Below are 17,032 nucleotides of genomic sequence, written 5' to 3' on the forward strand. Positions count from 1 at the left end.
ATGTGCGACTGTAATCCCTCTGAAGGGGGATGAGAGATCCTGGGTTCAGGTATAGTCCCTAGGAATGAAAGCATCTGATTTTAGAGTCTGCAGTCTTCTATGACTGAGCTGTCAAATTCTGAGCACATAGTAAGGGTTGAGTATCCAGAATCCGAAAATCCAGAATCTGAAATGCTTCCGAATTGGAAACTTTCTAAGTGCCAACGTGATGCCACAAGTGGAAAATTCCACACACCAGTGCTTAACACAAATTTCATCACGTGCAATTATTAAAATTGTATAAATTATTAATATTGTGTAAAATTATTTTCGGGCTATGTGTATAAGATGTATATGCAAAAGTGGATTTCATGTTTACACTTGAGTCCTATCCCCAAGATATCTCATTATGTATATGCAAATATTCCAAGAACCAAAAAATTCTGAAATCCGAAACACTTCTGGTCCCAAGCATTTTGAATAAAGGATGCTCAACCTGTAATAACATGCTCCCCAAAATGAAGGAGTTTGGAAAGTGTTAGTCCACTGGAGGGCTGAGGAGGCAGGGTGCTGGATAGTTGAAAATCAGTGAAGCTCATTGAGTCATTGAGTGTCTGCTTCCTTCATCACGCATACTTTTCTGCGTATGCAGAATGTGTAGATTAGGGCAATGTGTAGATTAGGGCAAAGTCTTCTACAAACATGGGAATAAATATGTGCTATGGTGCTGTCTTCCCTGAACATTAAAGTGACATGAAGTGATGATCAGGGTTAAATATGTCACAGTGGCTCTCCATTCCCAAGCCAATGCTATTCTTGCCTCCTGTATCTTCCGTCTCTGCCTGTGCTCCAGCCCCACACCATCTCCCTGCCATGCACACATGTGTACACATGCCAGGACACATTTTTAATTTTTACTGCATAAACAAAGTACTTAATAGGGGTATGCTCTTTCATTCTTTCCTGCACTAAGGGCGAAACACACGTGAGGGTTAATCACCTAAGTTCGCAAATCAAGGACCAAAAACATGTGCCTCCCCTGCAATAGAAATGTCTCCTCAGCATGAGGTTTCCAGGGGTCACAAGTGTCTGTTCAGATATGCACAATCCAGACCTTTACTCTTCCCTCTCAGCTGAAATTTAGATGCCAAAATTCCCAGCAATTAGTTCTCCTGAAAAGCCATAAGAACCAGGCAGAGGAGACAGCTCCCAGCTCCCACTGAGGCTGATGGACAGGAGGAACCATTCATTGGAAATGAGTGTCCCAGACCCCAGACCCCCAGGTGCAGTGACATCTCTGCCTTCCTCAGGTCTCCAGTGGCGAATGCAGGAGTCCCTCACCCTTCGACATGAACCCTCTTCTAGGTTCAAAGAGGCAGATATCAAAGCTGGTCAGCCAAAGACTTTTACTGAACATGGAGATCTTCAGTTGTACCCAACCAATGCACTGCACTGATGGACTGTTTTGAACCCCTGCACGCTGGGTGGAGAATATCCCTACCTTTCCTCAACTGAAGTTTCTGTTTCCATATAGTTGCTGTCCTCTCCAGGTTTTTCTCATGAACCGGTACCTTGAATTCCTTCTCCTGAAGATTTGTCCACTCTTGGGTTGTGCAGTTCTTTGTCATGTTCACTTGCTTTTTTTCTATAAGTTTTTGTTTCTCCTTTTCACCAGTGAAGAGAATTGTGTGTGTGTGTGTGTATATATATATATATATATATATATATATATATATATATATATTTGAGATGGAGTCTCACACTGCTGCCCAAGCTGGAGTGCAGTGGTGTGATGCAATGTCTGCCTTCTGGGTTCAAGCGATTCTCCTGCCTCAGCCTCCCGAGTAGCTGGGACTACAAGCATGAGGCACCACACCCACCAAGAAGTGTATTTACTGCATTGCTTCTGTAAAAAGCACAAATCTAAGGAAGCAGAAGCATTAAATTGTATAAATCTGAAGTGTATTAGTCAGAGTTCTCCAGAGACACAACCAATAAAATGTGTGTGTCTATGGAAAGACATTTAAGTTTGGTTCACACAATTATAGGGGCTGGCAATTCCAAAACCTGCAGGGTGAACTTACAGGCTGGACCGAGGGAAGAGCAGATGCTGCAGTTCAAGTTCAAAGCCCGTTCACTGCAGTATTCCTTCTTGCTTGGGGGAAATAACTCTTTTTTTTCGAAGGCCTTCAACACATTAGGAAGAACAATTTGATTTATCACCAATTTAAATGCTCATTTCATCCAAAAACAACTCTCACAGAAACATCTAGAAAAATGCTTGACCACAACATATTTGGCACCATGGCCCAGTCAACTTAACATGTAAAATTTACCATCACACTGAATTTTCTTGGTGATTTGGTTTAAAACACTGAGATACAGTTTATGCAGTCTTTTGAAAACTAAATATTTCAATGTGCTAATACTCAGATTCTGAGATGAAAGAAACGAGAAATGCTGTTGGCTAAAACTTTACAGAGGTTTGCTTTTCAGCATAGGTATGGTTTTCCTTATTCTGCAGCTGTTCACTCTATTCAATCCAGTTCCAGTTAAATAATGTGTAACTTAACTAATTACATGCATCTCTCCAATGCAGTGCAATTTAAGATGAGATTTGGCATAAACCAACATGACTTCTTTGTGTGTATGTGTGAGTGTGTACATTTGTGTTCTATTTATCTTTATAATACCCAGATTGCTGTACTGTGTTGGTTATTTCATTGTGTTTCACCAGCTTTTGAATGGAAATGGAAACGGTCTGGTTAAATTGACACCAAACTTATTGTCTCTTTCTCTGTAAATGTGCTGAAAACCTCTAGCAATTGGTGTTGAAACCCACAGCTCTGTGGTTTCTGAGAGTTGTACTTGCAGTTAGTCCTCTTATGTCCATAGCTTGTAACAGGACACTTGTGGGACCAGGAAATTGAGTTACTAAAGGATAAGTAATACCTCTGCTGTGAGCCGACACCACCAGAATGACCCAACTTACAAGAAACAGTTTCATTATTCTTGTGCAATTTACATGAAAGTAGAGATTCCTAGGAGTAGTTGGAAAACTCGACTTTGCATTTAGAACTGTGGCCCAGCTACACACAACTGTCCAGGTACTTGGCGAGAGCCTCCAGTTACATACTACCTGCTTTCCAAACTGGTGTGCATAATAAATTGGCTATAACCAGATGACCTGTGTAAACACAGTAATAAAAGATGGAGCTACTTATGTAAGTGTGAACACCAAGTACAATATATTCTTACTTATAAGTGGGAGCTCAACATTAAATGCACATGGACACAAAGATGGAAACAATAGATACCAGGGATTGCTTGAGAGGAGAAGGTGGGAGGGGCCATGGGTTGGAAGGCTACTTATCAGGTACTATGCTTACTACTTCCATGAGTGGATCATTCCTACACCAAGATTCACCCACGTGCAATTTACCCATTTAACAAATCTGTACACGTACCTTCAGAACTCAAAATAAAAGTGGAAAAGAAAGAAAGAAAAGGATGGAGGGAGGGAGGGAGGGAGGGAAGGAAGGAAGGAAGGAAGGAAGGAGGGAAGGAAGGAAGGACTGTGAGAAAGGAAAAGGGAAGGAGAAGCTATACTGAGCTGCTCAGATCCTTCTCTGAAGAGTGAGAGAGGCATGGGCAGGACAGGGTTGTTGACTCTGATTTTGCTCCCTTTACATGTGGATTAGTGGGGCAGTCAGGGTTCTCCAGAGAAACACAAACAATGGCATAGGTGTATATATAGAGAAGGAAATTTACTTTAAGGAACTGGCTTATGCAATCACAGGTGCTGGCAAGTCTGAGATCTGTAAGGCAGGCCAGCAGGTTGGAGAGTAAGTTAAGAGTTGATACTGCAGTCTGGAGTCAGAAGGCTGGAGACATAGGCAGAATTTCCATTTTACAGTTTGGAGGTAGAATTCTTTCTTCTTCAGGGGATCTCAGTCTTCACTCTTAAATTCTTCAGTTGATTAGATGAGTCCCAACCATGTTGTGAAGGGTAATCTGCTTTACTTAATCTGTCAACTAATTGTAAATGTTAATCACATGTTAAAAAAAAAATACTTTCACAGTGACATCTATACTACCATTTGCCCGAACAACTGGGCACAATGGCCTACTGAAGCTGACATAAAATTAACCATCTCAGCTCAGAAGCAGGGAAGGGTAGCTATGGGAGGTGAGGAAAGATCCTTGTACATGCTGCTGGAGGCAGAATCCAGTGTCCCAACACCAAGCAATGTAGAAACTCAAAAAATCTTCGCTGCATGACTGGCTTCCCTAAGTCCCAAGGCAGTGTATTTCCTTATTTATAAAGTTTTTTTTAAATTTTCTTTGGCTACTTGAAAACAAACAAGGGTGATTTGGACAGGGGTATATATCTCTAAAGCTTGGGGCATCGAAACTGTTTTGATTGTGCACACCTATGGGTAAATATTTTTAACCAGTCATTATATATATTTGCTTATTCATAAATTATATGTGCTAATATTTATGTAGATTATAAATCACAAGTTAAAATTAAGGGTAGACAAAGATTTAAAACATATTTTAAAAGATCTACTTTTTAATAGCTCAAAAATACTTTAAACCTTTAATATTTTTGGTAAGAGTCTTATGATGGAAAATGCATACTTGGCAAAAGCAAAAAAGAGGGACAAAAGAACCACAAGACAAACAGAAAACAGTGAACAAAATGGCAAAGGCAACCCCTCCCAATAAATAATTATATTAAATGCAAGTGGATTAAACTCCCAATCAAAAGGTATGTTTAGGAAAATTTTAGTTAACACTTTGCAATCAAATACTTGTTACAAAGATTGGTTTATCCCGACACTTGGTTTTAATGGTCGAATAAATGATTCAATGATGTAATACTCAGTGACCTGGCTTCCAAATCACGATATTCACTTCTCAATCCTGTTCACACTGACATGGAAGTTTTGATAAAATTCAGCTGATCTGTCTCCATCTGTCCTGATGTCAATCAGTTCTTGAAATTCAACCAAAAAAATTGTATTTTTATTTTTAAGCAAATGGATTTAAGACTCATTGAATCTTTATTTGGAAGATTTTTAACTGAATTTAAACATTCTTTTCCTAAGGTATATCACTGTGCAGATATGAGAGTGTTTAGAGTGTTTTTGTCAAGAAAATCACACAAAAAGACATTTCTAATTGCATGCTTTTCACAGATGATATCTCCATAGCATGTTCTTTTAAATAGATCATTTCTCACCTCATCTTTATTTTATTTTGAAAGCAAAGTCTCTTTTGCTGTGCAAGGTAACATATACACAGGTTCTTGGAATTCAGATGTGAATGTTTGAGGAAAGCCATTATTCTCCTTACCATGCATAGCCTCCTCACTTTTGTTAATCACTGTCACTCAAGGGATAACATAAAAGTTATTGGTAGAACACACACAAACACCAAAAAGAAAAAAATAATTTCTAGATTTTACGGAGACAATACTGGGGTCTAAAGGATAACAGAACTCCTTAGGTTAGGATATCAGCATTTCCCAAACAAGCAAATGTGCAAAATTTAGCAGCCATCAGTGTTCTGGAAGCAAGGGACCATTGGCGAATATACCTCTCCTCAATTTCAAGGTTACAGGCAGAAATGCAACTGAGACTCCTTCATCCAACTGTTGCTAGTGCAGATAACAGCTGCTGCCCCCTCCACGGCATAGTGGCCACCAGCACGGAAGAAGCCTGGTCAGTCTTTTCCTAGCCTTCCCAGCAGACAGATGTCCTCCTGCCTCTCTCTGCACGGCCAGCCTCCTGCCAGCCCAGCACGGCAGCACTGCCTTCAGTGCTATTTTTAATTTATAGTGCTGGGACCATGGATGTTTTAGTAGCATTTCACACAGCTTAGAACACATTTTGCGTTAGGTCTAGAAAAGCATTGCCAAGAATACTTATTCTCTTACCCCCAAAGCCACTGCGGTTTCCTCCATCATCCTTAGCCTCACTTACCGGGATGCTGTTGCACATGGACCACCCTATCCTGGTTGTCAGCCTGCGTAAAGAATCTCCTGAAAGAGATTTTCATGAAAGGGCTTTACAGAAGGCAACAAGAGCACAGAGAAGTTCTGGGTACACTGCCTTTGGCATGCTCGGAAGCAGGTCCAATCCTAGCATGAGCAAGGAAATTGATAGAACCACAACAGTTTACCCAAACCATCGTCTGTTTAAAGAGTGGTATGAGGTCTTCACCCCATGCCTGCTTCTTTATGTCTGCAGTGAAATTCATACATTCATTTTGAATTAGCAATTGATTGTCAAACATCTGTTTAGTGTTGGATTAAGTAGATATTAGAGACCTAACGGAGAAATCCAGCAATCCAGAATCAACGAATATATTGATCTGTTTATCTCCTGGTTTTTATATCACTAGCAGAATTCTTAATACTACTAATAAGCACCTATTCAATTACTACAGTAGACAGAGTGAGGTACACACCTTCTAGATTGACACAGATTTAGCCACACCAAACAAAAGGAAGAAAGAAACCTATACCAGCACCAACTCATCACCCAGGCACTCCACATAAAGCATAAATGGCCCAGTGAAAAGCACAATTCCAGGAAGCCCCAGGCACTGACTCTATTCACGCCTAGCGTGAGAGTCACCCCATGTCTCTGGGTGCACTTTTGTGTTTGGCATCCTGCCCATTGCAGCACCTCCCACGGGGGGGCTTGGAGCCTAGTACCCAAGCCTCAGAGCCCACCAACAGACCTCAAGACTGTGCACTATAACTGAGAAACTCTGAAGACATTCATGGCTTCTGCATTAGTGAGCTTGGGAATCTCATGTTGGAGGAAATGAGTTAAGGGTGTTTATTCCAGGTCCTTTGGAAGAGCCTGGAATGGGGCTTACTTAGGGCCTGCCACTTTCATGATCTTGATCATTGAACCTTGTTTCTTCTGGAAGACCAGCCAGAGCCCTCCATAGATGGACCCCTGCGTGAGGCTGTTGGACGAAGCATATTTGGTCAGGCCGATAGGCTTGGGGTCGGGATTCTAGCAAGTGGGGCCCTGAGATTAATGACAAACACCTGAGGCCAGGCACACCCTCTGCAGAGTTTTGCATAGCTCAGAACTCTCTCTTGGAAGGAGGTTTATGCTCTGTGCTATATGGGAAATTTTCTCTAAACTGGGAATTGCAGAGGTCAGGAAGGTATCTGAAGCAACTGAACAAGTTCAAGCTGGAAGAGGATTTCCGAAGTGTGACTCTTTGGAGAGGCCATTGTGTGGATCCAATGCCTAAAGTACCCTTTCCATTCCTTTGAGCTCAAGCTGGAAGCTTCCAGGTTTAGCATGACAAAACCCTACAAACTGAAAGTGGGTTTTCAAGGTAACACTAGCAGTTTCTGTTTATAGAAACCATCGAAATGGAGGTTAAATGAACATTTCAAAAGAATCTGTTTGTAAAGCCTTCTAATAAAAACATTTAATGGCAAAAGATGGGACCAGGTAGCCTAAAGGACATAGCCACAAACTGTTCAATGTGAAAAACATGTGATTTTTTTTTCTCTCAGCTGAATTGAAAACTCATTTTAATAATTTTACTTCAACTGTAAAGAACTATTCGTTTTTACAATAAGACTCTCACTTTCCTCCAGTAAGACTTTCACTTTCAGAGGGCGATGGTAAGGGAGGACTTTCCCTTCAGGAACAGAAAGGAGACACTCCCTGCTGGGGAGCACTGGCTTGACAGGCTTGCCCTTGAGAACTAAGCTCTGACTTTTTATCTTGCCCAATTTCCTATCTAAGGGGTCTGGGGAGTCATGCCCTACAAACCATACATTCTCATCACATGGGTTTTCTGTGACCCTGTATATCATGACTTACTTTCCAATCTGAGCATAACAAGGAAGAAAATCAGAATGTTTTACCCCAAAATATATTTCCTTGCTATACCTTGAAATTGCCCTGCAAAGTCTCTTGTGGGAAAAATCACCTTCTATAGAGAATCCCCATTTTTTCCTTCTTCCTTTCCAGACCCAGAAAATCATCAACTAAGAGACAGGCACCCTTTTAGGTCTAATAAGAAACATTTTACAACCTGCCCTCTCTCTGAAGTCTGCTATCTGAGAGATTCCTCTGCACAGTACAACTTGGTCTCCACAATCCTTTACCTTAACCTCAACATTCCTTTTCATTGATCCCAGGTCTTCAGATAAACTCAAACCAATTGTCAACCACAAAATGTTTAAATTTACCTATAGCCTGGGAGCCCCCGCCCCCTCCCCCTCGCTTTGAGTTGTCCCACCTTTCTGAAGCCAATCAGTGTGTTTCTTAAATGTATTTGATTGATGTCTCATGCCTCCCTAAAATATATAAAACCAAGCTGTGCCCCGACCACCATGGACACATGTTCTTGGCAACTCCTGAGGGCTGTGTCACAGGCCATGGTCACTCATATTTGGCTCAGAATAAGTCTCTTCAAATATTTTACAGAGTTTGACTCTTTTCATCAACACCATTGTCCTTTCCTTCCCTTCTTTGGCTGCATTTAAAGGCAGCAGTGATCACAGCTGCCGCCTGGATGTCCCAGTTGTCCATCTGGATGTCCACCAAGATAGCTTCCCAGATAACAGCCAGACCTTTCAATCCAGCCGGGGCTGGCCTTTCCCATTGGGAACTCAGCGGTGTAATTTGTCAGCACCCCAAACACGCACCCCACTCTTGCACCAGGCTCACAGACACTGAGGCATCGAAAGCAGAAAGTAGATTATCTATGAATTGATGCTGAGCAGTCCCACCTCATCCATGTGTGACTCTCCCCTTTGCAGGTCAGTTACCTTCATCATCGTGCCCCACAAGCAGAAATAAGATCAAGTGGAGCTTTGGGACTCCTTGTCGTGACAAGGTCACACCTGGACATAGATGATGGTCTTGAACCCAACTGGTCTCTCCTGGGGCCTTTCCTTAGGTCATCGCTGGAGAGACACTGGCTCGTTTCCTTCTCCTGCTCTTTTTCCTTGTATTTCAGCTGCTGCCCGGCCACATCTCTATCTCTCTGATACTACTCTTTAAGATATCTGTTCTGGGTCTATTTATGTTTTGTTTTTTTTTAATTTAATTCTTTTTTTTTTTTTTTTTGAGACAGAATCTCGCTCTGTAGCCCAGGCTGGAGTGCAGTGGTGCCATCTCGGCTCACTGCAAGCTCTGCCTCCCGGGTTCACGCCATTCTCCTGCCTCAGCTTCCTGAGTAGCTGGGACTACAGGCACCCGCCACTATGCCCGGCTAATTTTTTGTATTTTTAGTAGAGACGGGGTTTCACCATGTTAGCCAGGATGGTCTCGATCTCCTGACCTCGTGATCCGCCCGCCTTGGCCTCCCAAACTGCTGGGATTACAGGCATGAGCCACTGTGCCCAGCCCTTATTTAATTCTTAGGGAAAAAAATCTTTAATCACTTTGTCTAAATTCTATGAGAGATAGGAACCACCTCCGTATACCACCGACATATTAAAGAGGCCATTTCCTAGGCTGCCAGGAGGAAAGGAACTAGCATTTATTTGTGCTCCTGTTACACCAGGACCATTTTGTCACCCAGGCTGGAGTGCAGTGGCGCGATCTCGGCTCACTGCAAGCTCAGCCTCCCAGGTTCACACCATTCTCCTGCCTCAGCCTCCTGAGTAGCTGGGACTACAGGCGCCCGCCACCACGCCCGGCTAATTTTTTATATTTTTAGTAGAGATGGGGTTTCACCGTGTTAGTCAGGATGGTCTCGATCTCCGGACCTCATGATCCGACCGCCTCGGCCTCCCAAAGTGCTGGGTTTACAGGCGTGAGCCACTGTGCTTGGCCAGGTGGAGTTTTCTTTATGGGTCTGATGATGATACTGAGATTCCCATATGTAAAGTCCAAGATTGCACAGCTGTGTATAATGTCTGCGTTGGGACTTCAGCCCCCGTTATCTGGTTCTAAATGCTCAGCTCTTTCCCACATGGGGCCTCAGTGCCAGTGCTGGCGGTGCCTATGGCTCTGTGCTCAGTTGGTATTGCCCCCCTGGCTTCCTGCCTTCCTGCTCCATCCTCTCCCACTGTGGGTCAGGGTCATGGATTCTATTCCCTAGCAGTTGGTCTTCCCTCCATGTGCTTGCGTTTTTCCCTGGAACATAACTCTTACAAAACAGCTACCAAGGTAGCTGGTTAATTACTAGTCTCAGCTTCATGCCCCAGTTCCTCTGCATAGACTAAGGACTCCTCAGGGATGGGTTGTGTTCTAGGCACCTGTTTGTCCTCAGTAGCTAGCGCTGTCCTGGAACTTGATGGGATAGTCCAATGTATATCAAGAGATGGATGGATGAAGAACGGCAAGACTCATGCTCGGGTAAATAAAAGAGCATTCAGAGCATATGAGCAAATAAACTGTCTCACAAGCTGTCAGAAGGGGAGAGGATTACTGCAGCTACTTCCAGGCTTTTCCACTTTCCTGGTGAGGGAAAGTGCAAGAGTAAACAAATAATAGGTGTCTCGGCGGGGATGACTGACATGTCTTGGGAAGGAAAGCTTCATGTTCTTTCTTCAGTTCTGCCTTCAGGCTTCAATATGTAGATGTTTTGCAAAGGTCGCGTGTTCCACTCTCAAACCATCAGAAAGTTTCAGGCTAAAGAGACCTCAGAACAGGAGAGCCAGCATTCTTGGTATCTGTTCATCTGGTTCCAAACTCCAAAAGATATCTACATTTTTTTGAGTAACTGTTTCTCAGTATTTAAGATGTGTGATTCATTGACTTTTCTTCATACTTTTAACATGATAATATCCCCTTCCAAGCTCATAAAATAACATGTCAAGACTTGTTCAGGAGTGAAAAGGCCATTCTGTCTGTCGGAATGAATACATTCTACACTGATGTGGGTAGCACAATGAGGTAACCATTGTATATGATAACAATTTTGTGTATCATCTTCTACTAACTAAACTTAACTGAATTTTCATTGCCTTTAAATAATTAAATCAATTAAAATGAAAGTATTCCATAGTTGGAAAGGATATTGAAAGTGAAAGCAATGCTTATTTAACCTCCCTCCCTCTATTAAGAAGACGTTCTAAGCGTTGATGGTGTAGACATGGGGTCTGCTCACTACGACAGTATCAGGGATGCAGAGGTGATGCCATGGTGATCTGGTGTGACTTCTCTAGAACAATGATTTCTTCTTTGCTGACAGCTACCTGTCTGTGCCATTTCAGGTAAATGGGCTACTCTCCTGGAGAATAAGACAGGAAAAATGAATTGTATGATCCCTCTAGATTTCAACACAAACAACTCCAGTGAAAAATTAGTGAGGGTGAGAGGAAATATTTTTTCTACAAAGTATGTGCTTCATTATTTAAGTTGTCTGAAACTATGGTGGGATGGTTAATGTGTCAATTTGGGTAGGCCATGGTACCCAGATATTTGGTCAAAGACTAGATGTTTTTGTGAAGGTTATTTTTAAGATGAGATTACCATTTAAATCAGTAAACTCTGAGTAAATCAGATTACCCTCTATAATGCGGGTGAGCCTCATCCATTCAGCTGAAGGCCTGAAGAGAAAGACTGAAATCTCCAAAGGAAGAAGGAATTCTGCCTCCAGGCTACCTTCAGACTGCTCATCTGCCCTGTGGAATCTTAACTTGCCAGCTCCTGCAGTCACATGAGCCACTTTCTAAAAATAAATGTTCTCTCTCTCTCTCAATAGACAGATAGACAGCAATGGACACATCCTATTTTTTCTGTTTCTCTGGAGAACTAACTAATACACATGGGTACTTCAGAGATCACTAGAAATCAGAAGAATAACATGGAGAATTTAAAAACAATAAGCACACATTTGAAAATACTGATCTAGAAAACAAGAGTTTTTGTTTTTTAATATAAATATGTTTATGTGGGGAAAAATAATTGATATGAACAGAAAGGGTGTGTTTTTAATGGTGGAGAGAAAAGAGTATGGCATTACTTGTCTTATAGCTAAGACATTTGTCAGACAAAGGTTTTCTTGTCTTTCATCTTCCAGTCATCTGAGATCAGCTTGGCATCAGAAGATGCCAGCTGCTCTGAAATTCCAACCCAAAGATGTGAAGTGTGATGAGGATGTGATGTTGCTCAACAACTTGTTCAGTCTATACTAATTTTGGAATAGCCTGAAATCCACCATAGCTCCAGTCTTTACTAATTTAAGAGTAGCCTGGAATCCATGTCTACTCCACTATTTTCCTGAAACATAATTCTATATTGAAATGTGCCTGATTCTAACTGCACCCAGTATGAGGAGGCACAGCAGGCAGCCATCCTGGGCCTGATGGTGGGAAGCAGTGCACCTTGTGAATATTGTGGGAATCACCTGAACTGCTGACACTTCTAAAAAGGAGGAAATGAACAAGAATTAGAGGGAATACACTGGTCGGAACAAAAGGAATCAAGAGTGTAGATGAGCCAAGTCCAAATTCCAATACAGTAAATAGCCAAGTAAAGCAGAAGGAATATCTCTTCCCCTCTAAACTAATAAATACTTACCTGGGTCGAAGGGTGGTGAGAAGCCAGACAATCTAGGACTGTCCAGGTGTGTGAGTCTAAGCAGGAGTTCCCAGATGGACACGGTAGGTCAGAGGGCTGAGTTTGTACACAAAGCTCGGGAGACCATTCATTGGGAGAACTGCAAATCAAATGATATAGGGGAGGATCTGGGTGCATTGGGATCACCTTGAGAGATGAGAATCCAGATCCCAGAAAACTTGGTATCCCTGGCCAAGGAATTTACATTTTACCATTCAGATGGGTGGTTTTCAGTTTACGTGGCACTGGTTAGTGGGTCATGAAATCAATTCCATGGGTTGCAATTTGCATTTTTACAGAATAGACTAGAATAGAAAATGTCAGCGCATTTCATGTAAAAAAGGTAAGTTTTGGTGGGGGGAACCAGTTGCTCCAGTTACATCTCTCTCTATTTATTATCAGTGTGTACGTGCACAGGGTTTTCTTCCAGTCCATCAATCCTAATCACACAGGTCAAAAGCCACTGCTGCCGGCAATGGGGAACCACTGAAGAGTTTAAAGTTGCAAGCAGCAGGGTTAGCTTTTGCATTTAGAAAGATACTGTTGTTTCAGAGACAGGATAGATGACACGGGCAGGGTTATGTAGAGGATGGCTTTGGGATACTCTAGCTCTGCCACCCCCAGGCAATGTGAGCTTAGGTCATGTTTCTCAATGGTTTATGGGCATAGTCACCATTCCCAACATATGGGCTTTCTGTGTTTCTTATGGCCCAGCACATGGTGCCTGGCTCAGGGTAACCACTCCAGACAGTTAAGTTGTCACCAATGTTATTTTTTCATTTACTTAATATTTTGGGTTTTAATGTATTTATTTTCATTCATTGCCCAGTATAGGAAAAACACTGCATAATCAGCCTAAAAATAGGCCATATGGACTATGAGACCTGCAAACACCACAGGGAGGCGTGGCACTGAGGGCCTTTCAGTGGTGAAAGATGGTGGTGCCCCTCCCACTTTTCACTCTGCCTCTTTCTAACCAGTTTGATTATTCTATGTCTACCTAGTTTAAGAGACTGTGATAGCCCAAGCTGATGGGACTGAGCTCATGTCTCATAATAATATCCATTTTCTCAATATTGATTGAGTAGGTATTGTGTGTAAAATATTTGATCATTTAAAAAATGGTTATATTTATTTTTGTGACAAAATGTACATGGACTGAATGGCTTTATTCAGCACCTATACTACTATGCTATTATTTAACCTTATAATGGAAAACAAAAACTTGGTTTATATACTAGGAATATATGCTCAATGGTACATGGAATATGTGCACACATGCATGTTATAAAATAGCCATCTCCGACCTTTTTGACACCAGGGACGGGTTTTGTAGAAGACAATTTTTCCACAGATCAGGGGAGAGGATGGTTTTGGGATGAAACTGTTCACCCTCAGATCATCAGTCATTAGATTCTCATGAGCAGCACGCAACCTAGATCCCTCCCGTGCACAGTTTACTATAGCGTCCATGCTTCTGTGAGAATCTAATGCTGCCGCTGATCTGACAGCAGAGGCGGAGCTCAAGCGGTAATGCTCACTAACCCGCCACTCACCTCCTGCTCTGCGGCCCAGTTCCTAACAGGCCAGCCAGTCTTTGGCTTGGGGGTTGGGGACCCCTACTCTAAAATGAACTCCATTGATCCCATATCTGCTATTCCATATCCCATGTGATAACTTTTCTAAGATTCCGTCTCTGGGTAGTGCTTTATTTCTTCTTGAGGAAATCAATCTTTAATGTGATTTTAATTATTTTAGAGACAGATGTTAGGCAAGAGAGGAATTTTGCAACTAGAAATGATCATGACCACTTCAATTCTTCAGCTATGAACAGCATGCCTATGTGTATTTTAAATCCAGTCTTGCATCTTCTTTATTTGTATAACAAATATTAGAAAACATTTTGATTGATCTGGTTTTCAATGGAATCATATTGTTAAAATTTTGCTTAAGATATGTGTCATAATGGGAAAAAAAGTTAAGGTATTTCCCAACTTTTTCAGCTGGTTATTTGGGGCATTTCACTACTAATTTTGGCAATTTCCCAAAGGCAAAATGCTACAAAACAAAATTCAGTAAAAAAACAAATATATTCAGTGGTTTTTCTACTTAATGATCACTCATAGACAATGATGCTCGAGTGAGCATGGGATAGTCAACAGGGAGACGGAGGAGGATTTATGTTTAGTATTAATTACACGACTGAGAAATAGTTCTCTCCATCAAAGAGCTGCCTTGGAAACTTCTTATTGTTCACTATGAGTGTGGTGGAGACATCCGTGACAGCATATGAATCAAACTAATTGTAACTCTTACTTGGTGATGAAAAAAAAATGACATGTGCGTTCTTCTAAATTAAGTCTTTCTCACACAAATTACTGGTTGCCACCGTAAATCAAGCAACATGTGTTCTGAATTCTGACTGCTAGAGAATTAGCTATTGAGTGGGGAAATGAGATACTTTTGTTTGCAGCTACACTCAAGTAGACTTTTTTTTTTTTGGCTTTATCTAAAAATACATGTTGTAGAAGTATTGACTCACCAGCTTCTACAGCAAGAAAGATATTCAGAGTGTTAGTCCGGCCCCTTCATTTTCAGGTGAGGAAAATGATGCCCCGGAAGGTTAGGGAGTGACTTGGAGTCTCATTCAAATGAGTGGGTGAGCTTGGACTTGAATTTCCATTTTCTGGTTTTGGTGCAGTGACTTTTGTGCTCTCTGATGGCTGCTATCTCAGTAGCAAGCAGTCACCTAAATTCAGACGTGGCCAGGTCCCTGCATAAGCCCATATACTATCAGGACACAAGGAGGTGGTGGGGTGGGATTTGATCCAGACTCTTGACTCCAAAGCTACCACACTCTCCTTCTCAGCTGAGAACTCAGTGATAACTTAAAATTTATTATTTTCTAAAAGATCTATTGTATGGCTTTTATTGTAAAGTACAACATGTTAAGTAAGCTGTGAGTGTCAAATTATGGAGATAATAGTAAAAATGCCCTTCGGATGAAGGATATAACCTTTATTGTCCTTAATTCAATTGTCAGTGACATTTTTAATGTGTCTGCAATGCCTTTAACTTTGAAACTTTTCAAGGGAACTTTCTCTATACTGGGAGTCATCAAACTACCGCCTGTGGGTCAAATCTGGCCTGCCACCTGTTTTTATGTGGCCTGAGTACTAAGAATGGTTTTTATATTGTTAGATGATTTTTTTTTTTTAAGAGAGAGGGTGTTGCTCTATCACCCAGGCTAGGCTAGAGGGCAGTGGTGCCATCATGGCTTACTACAGCCTCGACCTCCTGGGCTTAAAGGATCCTCCTGCCTCAGCCTCCCGAGTAGCTGGGATTACAGGTGTGAGCTACCACTTCTGGCTGATGTTTTAAAAACTAAATATATGTATCTTATTACAAGTAAAAATTATATGAAATTGTTTATTTTTCACAAATCAAGTTTTATTGGAACACAGAGCCACACTCATTCATTTGCACATTGGCTATGGCTGCTTACAGTCTACAGTGGCAGAGTTGGGTAGTCATGGCAGAGAGGCCATGGTGCTCAAGGCCTGAACTATTCACTTGCGGCCCTTTACAGGGGTGGTGTGCCAGCCCCTGCTCTGCTCCGCCTGAATGGAGGCTCCATGTCCTGGGATGTCATCCCACAGTGCTGTGACTCTGCCTCTTTCCTCTGAGGCTGGAGACACTATAGTATCCCACACCACACAGAGGACATGCCTCCTTGGAAGGGTCAGGAGTACTATATCATGTAATTTTATTAACCAAGTTACTTCATCACATGCTTAAGCAAAACCGAATTTTATAAACTTAACAATGGTTGGGTGCAGTGGCTCATGCCTATAATCCCAGCACTTTGGGAGGCCAAGGTAGGTGGATCACTTGAGCTCAGGACTACAAGACCAGCCTGGGCAACATGGTGAAACCTTGTCTCTACCAAAAAAAAAAAAAAAAAATATATATATATATATATGTATATATATATATATGTATATATATATATATGTGTGTGTGTGTGTATATATATATATGTATATATATATATATATAAAACTAGCCAGGTGTTGTGGAACATGCCTGTGGTCCCAGCGTCTCAGGAAGCTGAGGCATGAGAATCACCTGAGCCCGGAGGTGGAGGTTGCAGAAAGCTGAGATTAAGCCACTGCACTCCAGCCTGGGTAACAGAGTGAGACTCCGTCTCAAAACAAAACAAAACAAATCAAACAAACCTACAGTGTGCACGAAACCTGATGTGATAGCCTGTGTTAAGCCAGCTTCTGCACCTCAGCACTGTGGGCATTGGAGTTGGGTACTTCATCCAGGTAGGGTCCACCCTGTGCCCTGCAGGATGCATAGCAGCATCCCTGCCCTCTGCCCACTGGATCCAAGTAGCCTTTCTCCAGGCTCTGCCCAACCTCCACTCGTGTGGGGAATGAAGTTGTCCCTGGTTGCAACCACTGGTTTAGAATGCAGCCCCG

The 17,032-nt window shown here is 42.0% G+C and overlaps 1 protein-coding gene across 3 annotated transcripts in view; it reads left to right on the plus strand.

Moving 5' to 3' along the window:
- The window catches only part of ADCY2 (adenylate cyclase 2), a 435,133-nt gene that overhangs the window by 264,163 nt on the left and 153,938 nt on the right, over positions 1 to 17,032 (plus strand). The window lies entirely within an intron of this gene.

The sequence above is a fragment of the Pan troglodytes genome, chromosome 4 (genome assembly GCF_028858775.2).
Source record: "Pan troglodytes isolate AG18354 chromosome 4, NHGRI_mPanTro3-v2.0_pri, whole genome shotgun sequence".
Lineage (NCBI taxonomy): Eukaryota > Metazoa > Chordata > Mammalia > Primates > Hominidae > Pan > Pan troglodytes.